Here is a 20,267-nt window from a genome sequence, read left to right on the forward strand (position 1 = left end):
TGAGAAAATTGCATCCCAGAGTTGAAGTGATAGACCAACAATTTTACAACTTGCAATGTTAGAACTATGACTGCATTAGATTTCATTTGACTTAAAATCAATTCAGTATTTCTATTCTAACGCACAAAATGATACAGTATACCTGTGATCGTTGGTAAAAATGATGTCCATATTTTTCTAAGTAGTTTTCATTTGCTATGTCTTATCTGTTAGGTTTTTTGTTTGTTTCACTTGTTTATCATGCTTAAAGTAATCAAGAGGAAGAAGGAAGGGAGACAAAAAATGCCCTGGAGAAGAAAGTGTGATGTGAAGGCAAGTTAAGGGTACTCGATCAAATAAAGAGAACTTTTTTTGCTGTTTCTACAAAGAATAAAAGAGTAATAATATAAGAGATTATTATGGGGAGAACAAAGCTACTCTCCAGTAGGGCTAAAAAAATTCACAATATTAACATGATTATGATAAAAGTTTAGATTCTCCCTATTGTACACTTGAAACTAATATAACACTGTATGCTAACTATACTGGAATTAAAATTTTTTTGAAAGTTCAGATTTCTCTAGTAGGCAGCCTTGTATGTCCTTTAATCAGTTCTGAGTAAATCTTGCTAATGAACACACATTGCACTTTCATTACGTGTTGTATTAGGGAAGGTGAATGATTGATTCTATCTGTATCAGATTTTTAGAATTATGGACCTGTTGTATTAATCTTCGCATGCATTTTGTAGGGAGTAACTTTTTCACTAGCCACCCTTATTGTTACCAACTGCATTTGAAAGTATCAAAAGCATTAATGGAAACTCAAATCAAGTAGTATCTGACCCTGAGGTTAATGGGCACGCAGAGTTACAAATAAGCTTTGAGCTCATTCTTTTCCTTGTATTTAAAACAGTTGTTGGGGCGCCTGGGTGGCTCAGTTGGTTAGGCGACTGTCTTCGGCTCAGGTCATGATCCTGGAGTCCCGGGATCGAGTCCCGCATCGGGCTCCCTGCTTGGCGGGAAGCCTGCTTCTCCCTCTGACCCTCCCCCCTCTCATGCTCTCTCTCTCTCATTCTCTCTCTCAAATAAATAAATAAAATTAAAAAAAAATAAAACAGCTGTTGTTCGGTAGCAGAGTTAACTGCGATTCTTTTATCTATATAGAATGAGAATTTAGGGCCCTCGGGCTGCCTTTTCTTCCAGGCCAAAGATGTTAATAATGTATCTGCCTATCAAGGTGACAAAGATGTGTCTGCTGGGTTCTTTTCTTTGAAGTGAGGTGAAAACTGAACACTTCTACTTTGTCATTTGAAAATCCTTTCCATATAAGTCTTCCATCTCATACCCCCTGTAGAGTACTACAGTCTATGTTAACTTTGGGCATAAGAAATTCATGGACTTGCCCCTGGTTAATAGATAAATACACACACACACACACACACACACGAGACACTCCTCTTGTGTTTATGTGGTTGAAGTAATACATGGTTGAACACTTCATAAAAATTGTATAATACGTGCATTTTTTAAAATGTGAAAACCAAAGCTGAGCTAAGTAAAAAACAGTGCCAAATAAATATGAAAAACTGTTACCATTTTAGGAGAGCTTGCTTTTAGTAAAGCAATATACTTCTGGAGGCAAACTCTAACAATTATTATAAATAGTAAATAACATTGAGCCATTTGCTTATCCACTTCCCATCTGAAAATATTCTGACATAAACTAGAATTGAACAGTTACTCAAGTTTGTACGTGTATTTACTATTCATTTTGGTATAAAAACATTCAATAACACATTAAAATACTTCCATTCCTTTCCAGAACAGGATAATAGAATCCAGTGGTCATCATCTAGGTGAAAACATGAGCAGTCACACAAAAATTTGTCCTTTTGGAAGGATGAAAATAAAGTGTGTAATTGAAGCAATCTTTCATACTGCAGCAGGGACAATTTAAAAATGAAAATAATAGCCTCATTAATCGTCAATCTCCAATGCCATGAAATTTGTGTTAAAGATCTCTGTTCCTCCTACTAGTTAGCAAGGACCCAAGCCATCAGTGGTAACCATTCTGCCTAATTTACACTCTTTGTGTCAAAAGGAGAAATGAAAAATAGGGGATGACAGAGGTGAATGAAGCTGTCCTTCCCTTAATTTTATTTAACTCACCATAACCAGCTCTCTCAAAATGTGCTCCAGGAATAATGTTTTTTATATTATCCATCAGCACCACCAAGTGGTGAAATTTTTACTTTCTCTCTAAAGTGATCACTTGAAGACAAAATAAAAACAGTACTGGGATAATATTAGTACTAATTAAGCAGCTGAAATGTATCTCATAAAAAGTGCATCTCAGAATCCCCAGACCGAAAAATATTTCAGCCACTGAAAATATTGTATTTCAGAAATAAATGAGATAATTTAATGAATAGATTGCTTTGGTTATGCTTATTTTTTTTGTGTTTTATGTTACCTATATTTTGTTCCCCACAGAGATCTTTTTACTATTGCAATTTATTTTCATTCTAACAGCATAAGATATACAATCTTTTGGTTGTACATTATTTGATTTGGTGGCAGAATTTTGAAGAATAAAAAGTGAACTGTGAGTTTAAACATTTGTTATTTCAGTGGAATAATATATGAATGGCTACAGAATTTTTTAACTGGTATAAGAAAATCATTCAGCTTCATGATAATATAAAAACAAAGCATAAAGAAATTTTTTACCTACTGTGAATACACAATTTTTAAAGGTATTTGTTAAAAATGACACAGTTTTAAGTGTTATCATTTTGGAGTTTTCTTTTAGCCACTTCATTTCCTAAAATGTAATATGTCATTTGTAAAAATAAGCAATAGAGAAAGCTGGATAGCAAAGAAACAGTTGTCAAATTTGCCAGGTAAAAATTGCCAGGGTCCTAGCAACAGGTTGCATTACAATTACCTAGGCAGGGGGAGCACTGAGTATTAGAGTCTGGTCTGTGTAATTTTAAGGATGGTCTTGCAAGGTAGAGATATAGTTCAATTGGCATTAGTTTATGATGTAGAGCTTTGATTGGTGGGCACAGGGAGGCAACGGTACTCATGTGCATACTGATGATTAAACTGTGAGCCTTAATAAGTAAGTTATGTTAGTTGTTTCAGTCTTATCTTTCAGCAGCAAGTATTTTGCAGAACAAAGAGCTAAACAAATTTTGCCTAACCCTAGTATTGTTTAGTGCAAACACAGATAAGTGATCTTTATCAAAAAATCATTCAGACAGGTAGCAAAGTATGTTTGGCTCTGAACTGCTTAATATAAGAAAGTAAAATATGGTGGGTTTCGTTGTCTATTCATTTCTGAAAACAACAAGAAAAACAACATCAACAAACTCATGTCAATTGCAGCTGTTGGGAGACAGCTCACTATGGGTCCCTTGCATCACTACAAGTCTTGCAGTCTTTGTGCTGGACTATCTTTTCAAGGATGTTTGTATAATGAGAAGTCCGGGAAACAGAGCTTGTACCTTCACTGTCTGAATCAGGGATTCCCAAGTGTGTAATAGATGATGTTAGCAATGAGATCCATACTACCTAATATATAGCATTTGACCCAAAACATAGGAAAGTTCATTTGGTTGAGTCATATCTTGTTGCCATAAAGTTCAAACAAAAAGTAAATGCCAAGCCTAGTTTAATGGCATGGAACACCTCCTTCGCTCTGTGTTCCCTCAGTATCTTCCCCTCTATTCAGAACTCGGAGACTTTATAGTAAAAGATAAATAAGGTGGGACTAAGGACAACTTGTCATCAAGGGAAATCAATGTCCATATGCTCCCGTCTGAGTATGCTGGGGAATTCTGAGGCAAGGGACTCAATCAATTACAGCTCTGTTGAATACAGAAACTAAAGTTGTTATTCTACCCACAACTGTGGAAGGAAAAGGGGCCCTTATTCAGCTACCAGTGTCTGGGCAGAATTCATACAAGAAGGAAAGCTGATGCGACTCTGTTGACAGGGTCCTCTGAGTCACTTAGTTGTCTTATTGTTGCTCCTACATATGAATGCTTAGCAGGAATTAATGTGCTGTATGCACGTGCCTCCTTTTTTTACAGTGCCAAAGACATTCCTCTAATCAGGAACATCCACCCATATAGAAATGCCAACTTGCCTCCCTACAACCTCCTGGGTGGTCCAACATAATCAGTACAGAATGCCAAGAGGAGAAATGGAAAATCATGGCTTTGATCAAAGACTTAAAGGCAGCAGGAGTAGTAGGAGATGCACTATCTCAATACAGTGGCCCTGTATGTTCAATGGTAAAGGAAGCTTACAATGGATTGTTGTTACGTGAACTCAGTTGTTGCTTCTGCAGCTCTGGCTGTTGCAGACTTTACGACTATATCCAAATCCATTACACAAACGGACAGTACTTGGTATGCAATCTTGGACATACCAGGATCAAGAAGAGTTCACATTATGACATAAAAGTCTCCAATATATGTTCCTAGTACTCCCCCAGGAGCATCTAAACTACCCTGTGATTTGCCAGTCTTGGGTGGATGAGGATTTAGTGTGAATGGCTCTAACTTTTAATGTTCAAAGCTTTTACTATGTAGATGATATACTGTTGTATGACAAATAAGAATGCTAGGACCCCATGACCATGACTTCGGTGTTATCATACCTCCTCCAGAAGGTGTCAATGATGAATTCTGATGAAAGTTAGAGGCCTTTTTGGCAAGTAATGTTTCTCGGAGCTATGTGAGTGGATTCACAAGGATTATCTGACAGTCGAGGAACAACATCTCTCCTTCGCTCCTTTCTACCTAAAAACAAGGCCTAGTACCTCAAGAGTACCTAGCACTCTTGAGGTATTGAAGAATGGCTGTGCCTCACTTGGGTATTCTACTTGGTCCTTTATGTATATAGGCTACACCATGCATCAGACTTTTTCGAGTGTTACCCAAACCAATAGATCCAAACCTTTAGAATCCATCCAGTAAACTGAACAGGTTCCATATTTGGGGCACCACAACCCTAGTAATCTCTTAAAGCCACATGTCTTGGTGAATGATGATTCTGCTGACTGGAGCTTCTAGCAGAGAGAAGCAGCCTCTACTTGAAGACATCTTTTGGGTTTTGGACTCACTTATAATTACACCAATTTTTATAAAAGAAGTTATTATCTTGCTACTTGACTCCCATTGAAACTTAACTCCTGACTCATGGAGGCCTTGTTACTCATCATATTGCCATTTGGAACTAAGTCAACTCAAATCCAATGGTCAGCAAGTTAAAAAGTATCCAACAAGCCTTACCTATGAAATAGATATGCAATATTAAAGAATACAGACAACAGGGTCCCAGCATTATTTCACCTTTACCTGCAAAATTGGCAGCTCTCACTTTAGGGAAAATTTATCCCTAACTATGCTACTTGAAGCAAAGCTATTGAATCACCTGGACTCTCAATTCACAGATACTGCCCCAAATTCCAGGCCTACTTCAATGACGATTTAGATAAGCTGAAACCTGACAGTGTACCTTAGGCTGCTATCGTTGCTTAACGTCAGCACTGGCTAAGCAGGATCAGACATGGATATGGTTGCTTCCCTTGTTGAGCAGATATCAAAGGCATTTTCATAGCTCTGCCCAAGACTTTGCCAAATGAAATTTGTTATATTTTTACTGGCTCTTGGGCCATTGCTAATGGACTGGCTGTTTATCTGACATTTGGAAAACTACTGGCTGGCAGATTTAAAACTGACTTCGGGCTCACTGACTGCAGAAAATTTCAGCCACTGAATGATACTGTCTGCGTTATTCATGTAGATGACAATTGTAAGAAAACATTCTCTGATGGGACAGACTGAAATTGAGGTACCTACCAAGCAACACCAAGATTCCCACCATTTCTGTCTGAATTCATCATCACACCAGGCATGGAAACCCATCACCAACATAAACTGAGCTCTAAATAAACAATACTATTTCTAATGCAAAGGCTACAACTGCTTGCCAGATTTCTGACACCTGCAAAATGTTGGCCCAGTTATCTCATGTTGATAGAAACGTTGTCCCCACCTGCTGTTGGCATATTGACTACATTGGATTTTGAGCCCCCTCTCAGGGCTGTCAGTGATGCCGCATGGTTAATGATATGTTTTCAGGTTACGATGATGCTGTTTCAGTCAATCATCTGACTTGGCTGCATCACACTGGCCCCTGAAACTACTATTTATTATCTTTTCAGTTTTTCAGATTATTTCCCATCCAACGATGGTGCAGCCATTATCCCAGAAGTCTCTGAACACTAGGTTCATATCAAGTTATTTAATGGATCCTCCACATTCCCCACCATCCACTGATATCTGGTATTGCTGAGTACTAGAATAGACTCCTCAAAAAATCCACTCAAAGGTTTCTGACTCTATCTCCCTCACTTCTTTGACCTTAATAAATTAAGCAGTTCTGTCACTGAAAGTGCTATTTCCAGAAAGGGATCATTTTCTCTCAGTCTAGATAATGAAGACAAAAAGTACAGAGGATATACAGCATTTCTCAAAAATTTGTAATTCCATCCTGACTATTCCTGGGTATGATACTTTATTCTTCCCCTGTGGCAATCCAGGCTAGTCTGGTTGACAGAATTTCCAGGTATCAGCAAGTCAAAAGAAGGCCTCAGGGATTCAATACTTATTCTGTTCCAGACACCTACATTTTTCATTTTGGATTGACACAGTCTTACACCATAAGGATAATTAGCACTTGTGTATACTCCTTGCAGAGTTCCCTTTGCACCAGTAGGTCAAAGAAGAAGACAGTGGATATCTATAAGACGATAAAAATTACCTTGTCCCTCTTGCATCTCACCTTCAAGAAGAAAGATCTTCATGAAAGGAGAGGATCATTGGGAAAAGGTAAATTTATACATTCTGGAATGTACACAATGATTTTGTGGTGGTGGAAGGAAGGCAACAACTTAGCTCCTGGGGAGGGGCCACCTTAGAACTATAGGACATGTGGGATAGAGAAACATTAATGCCACCTCTCTCTTAGAACCATTTCTGGATCCTTCCTCATGAAGGAAAACACCCTGGTACAAGTATTACAAACTACTACAAGGATCGTGAATTTAACTCACTCTTGGGTCTGACATTTCCTGTTAGATTGCTCTGACCTATCAGAAACAACAAATGTTCTCAACTCCTGTGCCTCCCACACAAACCACCTGCCAATTACTCCAGATGTCTTCTCCACTTTCTTTCCTAAAACTATCACTTGTCATGTCATGGAGTGGTTGAGTGTCACCTGACTGATGGTGTAGACATAAGGACAGGTTGGTGCAATGGCCCTCAGGAAGTCCTTGAAAAACAAAAATTCAACTTAATTATTCAAACTCAACTGTGAAACTTATGACCTACTCCTTGGCTGGCAACTTACTTTGTATGTTGGATGTACTGTTACCTGTACCTAGTCATTGATGTATATCCCGTATGTGTGTGGGGGTTGATTGGGGGGGGGGCAGGTCTTAACAATCTAAAAAAAATAATTTTCTTTCTGGGGGAATCAGCCTACTAAACTTCATTTCTTGCATTGAAGTCAGTCATTAAAACACCTCCCTCCTGAAAACATGGTCACATGCATGTGACCTAGTTTGTAAGAGATCTTTAATCTTGAGGAACCACTCATGATAAATCATGTAACCCTCATCAATGAACATGTCTCCAAAATGAAGTACACTTGGTTTTTTGGCAGAGCTTCCTGGAGGGATAACTGACTTAATGTTTACCAGATTTATTAGGCGAGACCAGAGCAGTGGTCCTCCAGGGATCATTATTCCTCACTACTCACACAGTATGACCACTGTGTGCTCACCCCAGTGCCCTGTGATTCTTGAAGTTTTCCACACAGGATGATAGGAGGAGACACTGAGTCCAGGTCACTGGCATTTCACCACTAATTCTTTAGATCTTTCCCTGGTCTTATTGTCACACATATGTGCTCACCAACATTCAGGTGAATATTTGGGAGGAACCCTGTGTGGAGTTCTTGATGTCTATCTCCACTTCACTACTCTGATCTATGAACTACCATTGCCACATCAGTCTTTGTAAACCCTCAGCTAACTTTCCTCAAATCAAGAAGTCTGTTGGGCTCTGTCTGCCTTCCTCCCCTTGGACCATGGCCTGGAAACTCTATCAAGGAATTGAGGGTAGGTAATCATAGGGGTAAACTTGTTTGCTTCTCATCGCTCATAGTCACTGCCCCTTGTTGTACACTGTCTGGTGTCTTGAAATCTGTTATTTAAAATGTTTTGGCTCTTTTGTCTTTGTTTCAAACAGAAAAATAAATCAAGTCCTTGTTGGTCCACCTTGGGTGGCAACAGAAGCCCATTTTAATTTTTATTATGGATTTTAGTATTACCGAGACAACTTTTACCAACCAACCAAACTATTTGCTTTTTGACTGGAGTTTCATTGAATTTGCCAATTAATCCATGGAGAATTGACATCTTTATGAAGTGACTTTGCCATTTCACTGTGATTTTATGTCTCAATTTATTAATGCCCATTTATCTATTTTAATACGACTTATCATTTTATTCCGAAAAGGTTTGCACAGTATTTGTAAAATTTATTTCCATGTAGCTTACAATTTCTGTCATTTTGGAGAATAGAATTTTTGCTTTTTATTTAATTTCCAGATTGGTTATTTCTGATGTAGATCAGAATTGTTTTTAATAACTACTGATCTAATGGCTTGCATCCTTGATTAACTATATTATTAATTTAATGACTATGCTCTTCCTAAGATTTCTATTTTCTTTCAGTTTTCTTTCATTTCTGTATGATTTTTTCCTTTAGTTCTTGTTAATTATGGATATCACCTCATCATTTTATATTGAGAGTATTTCAAAAAATTCCCACTTAAAGTATTTTATTTTATGATATTAATTCTTAAAAACATTTACTAATTATGTAGTTTATTTTGATGGCTGTCTTTCTAGTGTTAGATGTTTTTTTCTTACATATCTAATTTAGAATTTGTGTTTACAGATCTTAGAGTGGAATGGTTTGTCTTTGGTTTTAGGATTGTCTCCACTCAGCTCTCTAAGGTCTTTAGTACAGAGAATGAAAGATTATATGATGACTCCAGATCTCTTGCCCCAGAGTGATGGTGAAAATATTCTGGATTCTATCACCAAGCAGCAGGCTGTGTGTCAATTCTTGGTTTGGGTATTATAAGTTTAAACATATACGGACAATTATTCCCCACTATATAGAATTGTATTCAAATCTCCTCTCGGATAACTTCATTAAAATTTAAGTGTATCCCCAAGGGGCAAACAACAATAGAATGTTTTAGCCTTATATCAGGAGTATGGGAAGTATGAATACCATTCTTGTGTTCAAGCAAATAGTCTTCTTCTTTACATAGGAAAGTTTTCTTATTCTGTAGTAATCAAAATATATTGTGGTTATCTACTTGCATCTAGACATATAATTCATTGGGCTGGTGGCTTTAACTACCAACAGTTTTGTACTTCTATTTTATTTATGGTCTCCAAATGTATTTATCTTTAAAAAATTTTCCTTTTTGATATTTTTCTTTCAATGTGACATAATTTTAAGGCAAAAGTTTACTGTAATAGGCAAAAAGGAATTCAAGTGGATCCATATGTAAATTATACTGTCATTTATTTACTTATTTATTTATTTAAATCTGATCATCTTCTAGAAATGATTTAATGTGGCTTACAAAGATTCATTAATTGCAGCACAGACATATAGACTAAAATTGTCGGGTGGGGGTGGAGAAAGAGAAAGTAAAGAAGTGAAAGAAGAAAGAGAAAGAGAGAAAGTAAGAGAGACAAAGACAAAAAAAAGAGAAACAAATCATGAAATTAAAAATGAATAGTATAGCTGTCCATAAACCTTATATGGCTCAAACATTCTCTAACAGGAGGTAAACGTTGGGATTAATTACATATTTCAAAAGGTCCACTTATGTCTCCCACTCAGCCTTTCCCACCATAATAGCTCTTTCTCCACAGGTCAGGGAACCAATGTGGGTATTCTGCCAGCTTCTGAGAATGTCTACTCCAATTATGCATTTCAGCAATGGGGAAATAGCCATAAGGTGGGTTTGGGAACCACTCTACATACTGTGAGACAAATCTGAACTCCATTGATCACCTGATGTCTAAAAGTCACTACTCTGACTGGTAAGCCACAGTAGTATTTTGGGTCTCCTGGTATTAATGTCAGTTTAAAACCATTGTCCAGTAGTCCCCAGAAGATCTCATTATGTCCTTTTCCCCGATGCACAATTACCCTGGTAAAAGGCTGTAGGGCCCTTTGGGGAAAGCTGTGAGAAAGACTAACAGTATCAATTTTTGACACTGTACCAGGGTCCTTCCTCAAAAGGATACAGCTTCCCTTTCATTCAAAGCGTTCTGGGACTCTACACTGGCTCAAGTCTGGGAACTGATTGAGAAGTCATGACTCTCCATTTTTATGATTCAGGATAGATTTTTGTTCTTTTGATCTCAAACATTTTAACTTACACACATCAAGTAAGAATTTATTAGATTTCCTGTCTATATCACTTCTAGGAACACCATGATTAACTAGCCAACACCATATGGTTTGGTCAGTCAGACTATTCTGATTGTTGCTTTTACGCTGTTGTCCATTAATAGTAACCATAGCTAGTGGCAGCCAATTGCCCCCCCCCCCACTAGGATCCAATTACTCCCACTGTATTGAGGTTTCCTAATTCACTCACTGCAGTCACCACCATTAGGTCTGGCCTAATGACCAATGACAGAGCTCTTCAAGGATTCTTAGACTCTCCTCCCAAATTTCTTTCTCACAGATGAGACGAAAAATATGTCTTCTGGACCCTCCCAGCTTAAGTGCAGATACATATGTCTTACAGGACAAATCCACTCTAACATTTCAATCTCCTTAAGTCTTTGAATCTTTTCCTTAGCAGGTCTGGCATTTCTCATCTATTCACTGTGGGCCACTGTTTAGTTTATGTTTCAGCCAACCAATGAAAAAACTATTAGAGCCCATCCTAACTTTCCAAGCTGCGATATTAAATGGAAAATGTCTGCTTAGTGAGCCCATATCATAATTTAGCTTGATCCAACTTCATGTTCCTTCCATCATTATACCATACCCTCAATATCCATTCCCACAAATGTTCCTGGATTTCCATCTATACATTAAAAAACACAAGAAGTCCTTTGGACTGCTCACTTCCTTATAGGTCACTTCCTGTACTTTACCTTTAGGAGCCTGCTAGGACTTGAGTCCAGTTATAGGTCTAGAAGCACAGAAGCATGGTGGGGTTGAGTCTGAGGAGAATCAGCACTGCCTTGAATGGCAACTGCCTCAGGAGAGCCTATTACCTCAGCAATGCAGATTGGGATGGGGAGGCTACTACTGCTAGGGCTGGTAGGTGCCTTCCACTAGCAAAGATTCATCAGAATTTGTAGGGTCGATGTCTCCCGTTTCATCAGGCATATCACTCATCCCCATTCCAACTTAAACTATCTCATTCTTTCCCAATCAGCGCCCTCACTTTAACCTGAAAGATTGGGAGTTGTACTTGCATTGTAATTTAGCCAATCACAGAATGAGGTTCTGCATGTGCTTTTCAGCAAACTCTGCCTGTGGCTACAGAAGATAAAAATATCCTTCAGTGCACACATAGAAGCAATAAGGCCATTTCTGTGGTGATTGAGCTGGGAATTTGAATCCCTGAGCTCATCCTTTTCTTTTACCACTTTGTTGACAGACAGGAGCAACCAGCTAACCTCATAATATTCATTAGTTTTCCAAAAATGTTTTAAAATATCATACACAGTCACCAAATCCCTTGCTTCTTATAAATGCTCAATTAGGAGTATCCAATGGGGAGATATTTTGCATATCTCTAATGCCAGATCATGTATCATGCACTCTTTACTACTGGAAATAGTCACTAGCATCTTTAAATCTAAGCAAATTAGAGAGCCAATTCCAGAAACTCCAGAAGCAACTCAGAAAACTCATCCTTAAAATTCTGTTTCTCTAGAACCAGTCCTACTGGCAAAAAATCTGTATTAGTTGGTGTTTGCCAGAGAAACAGAATTGACTTATATAATTACGGAGGCTGAGAAATCCTAAGATCTGCAGTTGGCAAGCTAGAGACTCAGGACAGCTCCTGTTCAAGTCCAGAGGCCTGAAAACTAGGAGAGCAAATGGTGTAAATTCTAATCTGAGTCAAGTCCAAACACAGAAGACCGATGTCTCATCTCAAAGACAGGCAGAGAGAGAGAATTCTTTCTTACTCAGCTTTTATTCTATTTAGGTCTTCAATGGATTAGATGAGGCTCACCTCCATCAGAGTCGGAAATCTGCTTTATAGGATCTACTGATTCAAATGTTAATCTCATCTAGAAACACCCTCACAGACATCCTCAAATATCGGGGCACCTTGTAGCCCAGTCAAACTGATATATAAAATCAACTATCATAGTTGTCTTTTAATATTTCAAGAAATTTCTCTTTCTGAGGGTAAGAGTAAAATGAATAATTGGGTACTTGATTCTCCCTTACAGCACATTCATTGATTACTATATTCTTTTTCTTCATATTCTTAAGCTATTGCAAGACAACTGCTTTTAGAATATAAATTTTGTTTATAGTATCTACAGGTATCTTTAACAAATCGATTCCTCCTCTGATGTTTGATAACTTTAGTGGGAGAATTTAATTGTTTTATCTGGGTTATCAGTTTGTGCTATTATTCTACTTTTGTTCTAAGGCTCTTTCAAAACGTTCAGCAAAGATTTGGAGACTTGACAACAGGATAATTTCTTATTAGTTTCTGTTTGCAAACTAAATCTTATATTTCTGTATTTAGTCTATTTTTAAAAAGTCAAGAGATAGTTAGGATCACATTTTCTTAAGGATCTATTTCAAAGCTACACAAAGACATTAAAGAGTAAATTTATCCTTGAACTTCCCAGTGGATTCATCCTTTCATTACTTTAAAAAACTGCATGGGAGTCCCATATGTTTACACAGGAAAGAATTGGGGATGGTTTCCAAAGATCTTGTGTCTGAAATTCCTGGACTCTAAAGTCATCGTCAGGGTTTTTCCATTTTGACTTTTCTGTTCAAGGGTTTTGGGGGGTTTTTGTTTGTCTGTTTGTTTAATCCGAGGGTCCAATTTACATATTAAAGAATTGGTAGTTATTATAGAGCCTCAGATTATTTAACTATTCTAAATAATCTCTAAATGTCTCATCTTGTCTAACCACCAAAAAGCTTTGACAATATTTCTCTACTCTGAAAAAGACAAGTGCCTAACATGAACTATAATGCATTCGCACTGATCTCTAACTGGCCATTAGAGGCCATTCCGTAGATAAGATGGGAAGAAGCACAGGGTAAGATAGGATCATATCAGTCAGTCTAAGGGTGATTACCCTGAGACTGAGTTAAAGTCGGTCTAAGCCACGAGAGTTTGGCCACAGTTGGTCACATATAACACTTGTGCATCTTGTGATTTGGGGGTCCCAAACTAGTGATAGATCATTTCCTGGAGTGGCACCAATAAATCTGTTATTCTTAGAAAAGGAAAATTTTGGAGCAGAGATTTTCCTAGTGCCATACTTTTAACAGATATTATAAGACAGGTTCAAGAAAATTTTTATAAGGTATTGATAGGTGACCCAAGGCAAAGTTCATACTATAAAGTGTCTAATCCCTGAGACCTTTTGATCTTATCATACTATGTGTGTTCTCTTCCCTGTGAATATTTGCTTAAAGACACTCTAACAAAATGGATGGGAACAGGAGAGAGACAAAGAATAGTGTTATTAATAACAACATTAAGAATGTAAGTTTCCAACTAAGATCAGTTAATTGAAGGAACACTAAAAAGGTTTCTTTTTTAATTCCTAGCAATCAACATAAGCTCAAATTTTGGGAGCAGAACAAAGAGAAATTACAGCACAAATCACTGTGATGTTTATCTCATTGTTGCAATTGAAAGGACCCCTAAGAAGGAGGCTAAAGTGTCTCAGAGGAACGTGCTGCTTTTAAGCTAAGGTTCTGAGCCTCAACAAAGAGGGGCTTTCAATTGGATATACTTGAGGCCTCTGGGCTTCCTGACAGCAAACTTCTCCAAATGATACCCACTGATCAAATAGATCTGTTTATGAAGCATACTTCAGGTAGAGCGAAAACTATCTTGACAGATTTAACAATGTCTCAGAAAGAGAAGTCAGGGTTGATATTCACAGGCTTGGAAGAGGAGCTATGCTCAAAAGATTTATGTTGGATCTTCCAATACGGATATCTGGCTGGGCTTAGGCAAGTTCTGTGATATAATGTTTAGTGCTGGCGGTCACAGAAAAGTGAATCTTGGTGATAAAAAGTTGTTGATAGTAAACTGGATGCCTGGGTAAGGAATTTATTGTCCTAAGAAAGTAGTATTTACCTGGATGTGCAACCTATTTAATTCAATAAATTAGATTTTTAAAATTTCCCAAATTGTCATAAAGGATATTTACTTAAAAACTTATCTTCCTGGAACAAAGAAAAATTCATGCTTACAGAAGTGGACTCAATTCTCAATGGGTTAAATGAAAGAGATTCAGGATAGATTTAAAGTTTTATCACTGAAATATATTGTGGTTTCTTTCCTGCTAATATTTAAAAATTCTCAAACTTGTAAAATATTGCATGTAGCTCCCTGAAGAATTAGAATGTACGTAATGGTTTGGGTTCCAGTGAATTTCATGGTAAGGTAATTTCTGGTAAAACTGCTTAAACCATTAAACTAATCTGTTGTTTCCTTCCTTTTTTAAAAAATGTCTGTTTAATATATTTTGGTGTTTTTTACCTAGAATAAAATGGCATTATTCAATAATAACCAAGAGAATTTAATATGAACAATTGGGAAAATGAATTTTGTACAACCCCATTGATACATTATATAATTTATATATTTCTGTCATTTTAACCTTTTACAAAACAAGTTTCCATTTGCATCAATAGCTAGTCCTTGGAGTACACAGATGGCTCTATCAACCATATGGTTACTAATCCCCTTTATTGAATGCAGTTGACATGGAAACAACTAGTCAACAACAATAACCAGATTATTATGTGTAAATAGCAGCCCCTCTGTGATTATAGCAAACACCTTAATTTATATTTGAAGAAACTGTCTAACAGTAACTCAACAACAATTTACAATGTCTCTTTAGGATATTTATATGTGATTTTGTATACACCAAAATACCTTAAAGGTCTTTAAATGCTTATAGGTTTTATATGTGCTTATAGGTTTTATATGTGTATATATATATACAGAGCAAGCGACAGAGAGAGAGAGAGGTTATAAATACATATATAAGCATATATATATATAGAGAGAGAGGTTTTCTATAGACAGAGAAAGAGAGAGAGGTTTTATATATATATATATATAGAAAGAGAGAGAGAGAGAGGAGAGAGGGAAATTTATGAAAATTTAAATGAAATGTTCTTGAAATGCTAAAGCAATAATCAACCTCTGGGATCAATTAGCATTTCATGAAATTATGCTTCAAGGTTTCAACATCATCCCCCATCTGTTTTATAGCTATGACACCTTTGACTTATTTTAGATAATTATATTTTAAAAAGTAAGGTTTGTAAATATCACAGTGCTGAAGAAGTTAAAAATAGAAGTTGAAAGTGGCATATTTAATTTCCTTTCCCTTTATTGTTGTATAATACATGCAGGTTTTGTGTCAGCTACAGCTCTTTGATGACATTATCAAAGTTAGTTTTCATTTATATCTTGAATAATTGTGAGGAGCAAAAAAATGCATTTGCACCTATCTTATTAGAGAAAAATATAAGCAGTTTGATATTTCTTCCTAAATACCTAAATCTAAATTTTGACATGAAAGGTGGATGCTAAACACAACATGTACCACATATCATGAGGTCATAAAGAGCTGTAGCCACAATTACCAGATTTTGATGTTCAGTTCTATAAGCTAGCCTCTTGCATTAATAAATATTTATTGAGAACATATTAGTCATTGATGATGGGCCAGTGAACAAAGCACACAAATTTACAGTTTTCATGAATATTTCATTCTAATGAATAGACAGGGACTGTAAAAAATTTTTATTTCAAAATTATATTCAAAATATATTTTACATTGTAGTTATTAAAATTATATTTATTAAACAAATATTTAAGCATATTTAATTTTAAAATACATATATAAAAATATAAAATTACATAATTTAAAATTAAATATACTTAAATATATATTTTGAAAATTATATTATATATTACTTTCTAACTTTCTATATATATCATATAACTTTCTATATCTCTATATATAACTTTCTATATCTATGATATAGACAGAAAGTAATATGAGCTTTAGAGGATGAAAACTGAGGAAAAATATATGTAATGTCAATGAGCAGTAAAGTTGGTCTTGCAATTTTAATCAAGGTGGTAATCGGAGATTACAGCAGAACACTGACACGTGACTCAGTATCAGGACGAAGTGTGGGAACAAGCCATGCAAATATCTTAGAGAAGTACCTTCCTGCAAAGGGAACAGCAAGTGCAAAGACTCTGAGTTTGAGAGTATAATTAATGTTTCAAGGTACCTTGAAGAGGCCAGAGTAGGTCAAGAGAGCTTTAGGATGAAGACTGAATATTGGGATACTTGTATATGGGTGGGTGAAAAATTCACTAGATAACTGAGGAAACACAGTGATTTGGAGGAGAGAGCAGAGAGCAGTATCACTAAGGAGGTGAGAGGGCATGGGATCTGCTCTACAAGTGAAGTGTTGGTCTTTCCTAAACAGCATGAGAATCCATCTAAAGTGCCAGGAAAGAACACAGAGCATAGAAGCAAAGAAGTAGATAAGTTGTGCAGTGGGGTGGGAAAAGCTGCTAGCAGTTGTTATTGTTGTTTTTCCTGTTTTCTGAGAAATCTTTGAATTTTGCTGAAACCATGATTAAATAATTCATTTCATATCATAAGAGGATTTATATTGAAGAGGTATCTGCTTACTGAAAAGCTATTAATGAGAAGCTATCACAGGGATCAATTTCTACTAGGAACTGCAGACAACTCCAACAGAAATTCTCTACTGGGAGTAACGGGTTTGTCAGGAGGAGGAGAAGGAAAGTTGAAACTCATTTTTATTGGACTGCATTGCTATACTATGCTGTTTTATATAATTTATATTATTTAATATGCATATAGTGTATATTCATAAAGTATCTTCTTACCTCCATCTTATTAGAGGAGACTGAAGTCCTTGCAAAGTAATTTTCTCAAAGCTATAAAGCTAAGAGAAGGTGAAGCTTAGTTTCTAACACAAATTAGCCTGATAATAGCATGTTGTTATCATGTTAGTGCTTAATATGTTCCTCTGACTCTTGAATTTCATTTAAGTTAATGGTTATAATTAGAGATTTGAACAGATTCAAACTTAGTTTTTTTTGGAAGAATATTTTATACATTGTTTATGTACTTTCTAAGGCAACACATCAAGAGGCATATCCTGTATGATTGTTTCTTCCTTTATACTCTACTTCCTTGGTTTCTGATGTGTTAAGATATTCCGAATTTGTCTTCTGCATTTTCTGCACCTATGTTTGACCATTAACCAAAAAATCCTGCTTCTTTTCAGTTGGAAATGCATCTAGTGGGCCCACATTTGATGCTAGAAGTTTTCATTGTGTTTTGGTTGTTTTGGTAGATAGCTTCCAAAGGTGGAGGCTACAATTCCTTCTACTGTGTATGCCCTTCTGTGTGATGTCCAAACAGACCTGCAGAGGCCTTCCAGCTTCCATTGTTTGCTTCTGCGATGCCAGAAGTTTGGGCTATCTGCCTGGCAAGAAACACACCTGGAGGATAAGACTGCACGTGGTGACAGACACCATGTGGAACAGCCAAAGATCCAGACATATAAAATGGCCATGCGAACAAAGAGACCTGGCCATCTCAGACAACCCACCAGACATTTGAGCTGATCTCTGGCCTCTACCAGGTTGCTCAGCTAACACTATGGGGAACATAGATGAGGCATTTCTGCTGACACTTTCCTGAATTTCTGACTCTCACAATTGTGAGCAATTTAATGTTCATTGTTTTTTTGTTTTTGTTTTTTTAAATTTACTTGAGAGAGGGAGAGAGACAGAGACAGTGAGAGAGAGAGCAGGAGCCGGGAGGAGAGGGAGCAGACTCCCCTCTCAGCAGGGAATCTGACACGGGGCTCAATCCCAGGACCCCAGGATCATGACCTGAGCCAAAGGCAGATGCGTAACCGACTGAGCCACCCAGGAGCCCCTAATGTTCATTGTTTAAAACCACTAATTATTTAATACATCAACAGACAACTAAAAGAGATGTCAGATGACTGAATTTGGTCATTTTAATAAACATTTTCTGTTGACCAAAGTAGGAAATACTAGTTTTAAGAGAAAATATGTTAGGACTTGATAGGAGTTCCATTCAAATTAAAAATTATAAGGTTTTTGCAGTTAACTTCTTTGATATTATATTTTTAATCTCTTTTACTGAAAGTCTTTATTGATACTGATGGTTATATAGACTACATTTTAAGGTTTAATCCCTTCTAGCTCTGTGTGTGTGTACATATGTTTGCATGTTTCTATTAGCTTCTGAATAAAAAATCTAATGTTTTCTGACACCACCTTATAAACTAGTTATCCTTCTCATGGGAGTACAGGAAACTAATAGAATGATCGCACTATTCTTTTTTTTTTATTTTTTTATTGTTATGTTAATCCCCATACATTACATCATTAGATTTAGATGTAGTGTTCCATGATTCATTGTTTGTGCATAACACCCAGTGCTCCATGCAGAACGTGCCCTCCTCAATACCCATCACCAGGCCAACCCAACCTCCCACCCCCCTCCCCTCTAGAACCCTCAGTCCGTTTTTCAGAGTCCATCCTCTCATGGTTTGTCTACCCCTCTGATTTCCCCCCCTTCATTCTTCCCCTCCTGCTACCTTCTTCTTTTTTTTTTTCTCTTAACATATATTGCATTATTTGTTTCAGAGGTACAGATCTGGGATTCAACAGTCTTGCACAATTCACAGTGCTTACCAGAGCACATACCCTCCCCAGTGTCTATCACCCAGTCACCCCATCCTTCCCACCCCACCCCGCACTCCAGCAACCCTCAGTTTGTTTCCTGAGATTAAGAATTCCTCATATCAGTGAGATCATATGATACATGTCTTTCTCTGTTTGAGTTATTTCACTCAGCATAATACCCTCCAGTTCCATCCACGTCGTTACAAATGGCAAGATCTCATTCCTTTTGATGGCTGTATAATAATCCATTGTATATATATATATACCACCTCTTCTTTATCCATTCATCTGTTGATGGACATCTTGGCTCTTTCCATAGTTTGGCTATTGTGGACATTGCTGCTATAAACATCGGGGTGCACGTAACCTTTCGGATCCCTACTTTTGTATCTTTGGGGTAAATACCCAGTAGTGCAATTGCTGGGTCGTATGGTAGCTCTATTTTCAACTTTTTAAGGAACCTCCATACTGTTTTCCAGAGTGGCTGCACCAGCTTGCATTCCCACCAACAGTGTAGGAGGGTTCCCCTTTCTCCACATCCCCCCCAACATCTGTCGTTTCCTGACTTGTTAATTTTAGCCATTCTGACTGGTGTGAGGTGGTATCTCATTGAGGTTTTGATTTGGATTTCCCTGATGCCGAGCGATATTGAGCACTTTTTCATGTGTCTGTTGGCCATTTGGATGTCTTCTTTGGAAAAATGTCTGTTCATGTCTTCTGCCCATTTCTTGATTGGATTCTTTGTTCTTTGGGTGTTGAGTTTGATGAGTTCTTTATAGATTTTGGATACTAGCCCTTTATCTGATATGTCATTTGCAAACATCTTCTCCCATTCTGTCAGTTGTCTTTTGGTTTTGTTGACTGCTTCCTTTGCTTTGCAAAAGCTTTTTATCTTGATGAAGTCCCAATAGTTCATTTTTGCCCTTGCTTCCCTTGCCTTGGGCGATGTTTCTAGGAAGAAGTTGCTTCGGCTGAGGTCGAAGAGGTTGCTGCCTGTGTTCTCCTTTAGGATTTTGATGGACTCCTGTCTCACATTGCAATCGCACTATTCTTTTGCCAAGCACTACCGAAGTTGTTGTGTGCTGATCAAAAGATAGGTAGCAATCTCCAAAAAGGGAGACTAAATAGCAAATGTAG

The sequence above is a fragment of the Neomonachus schauinslandi genome, chromosome 3 (genome assembly GCF_002201575.2).
Source record: "Neomonachus schauinslandi chromosome 3, ASM220157v2, whole genome shotgun sequence".
Lineage (NCBI taxonomy): Eukaryota > Metazoa > Chordata > Mammalia > Carnivora > Phocidae > Neomonachus > Neomonachus schauinslandi.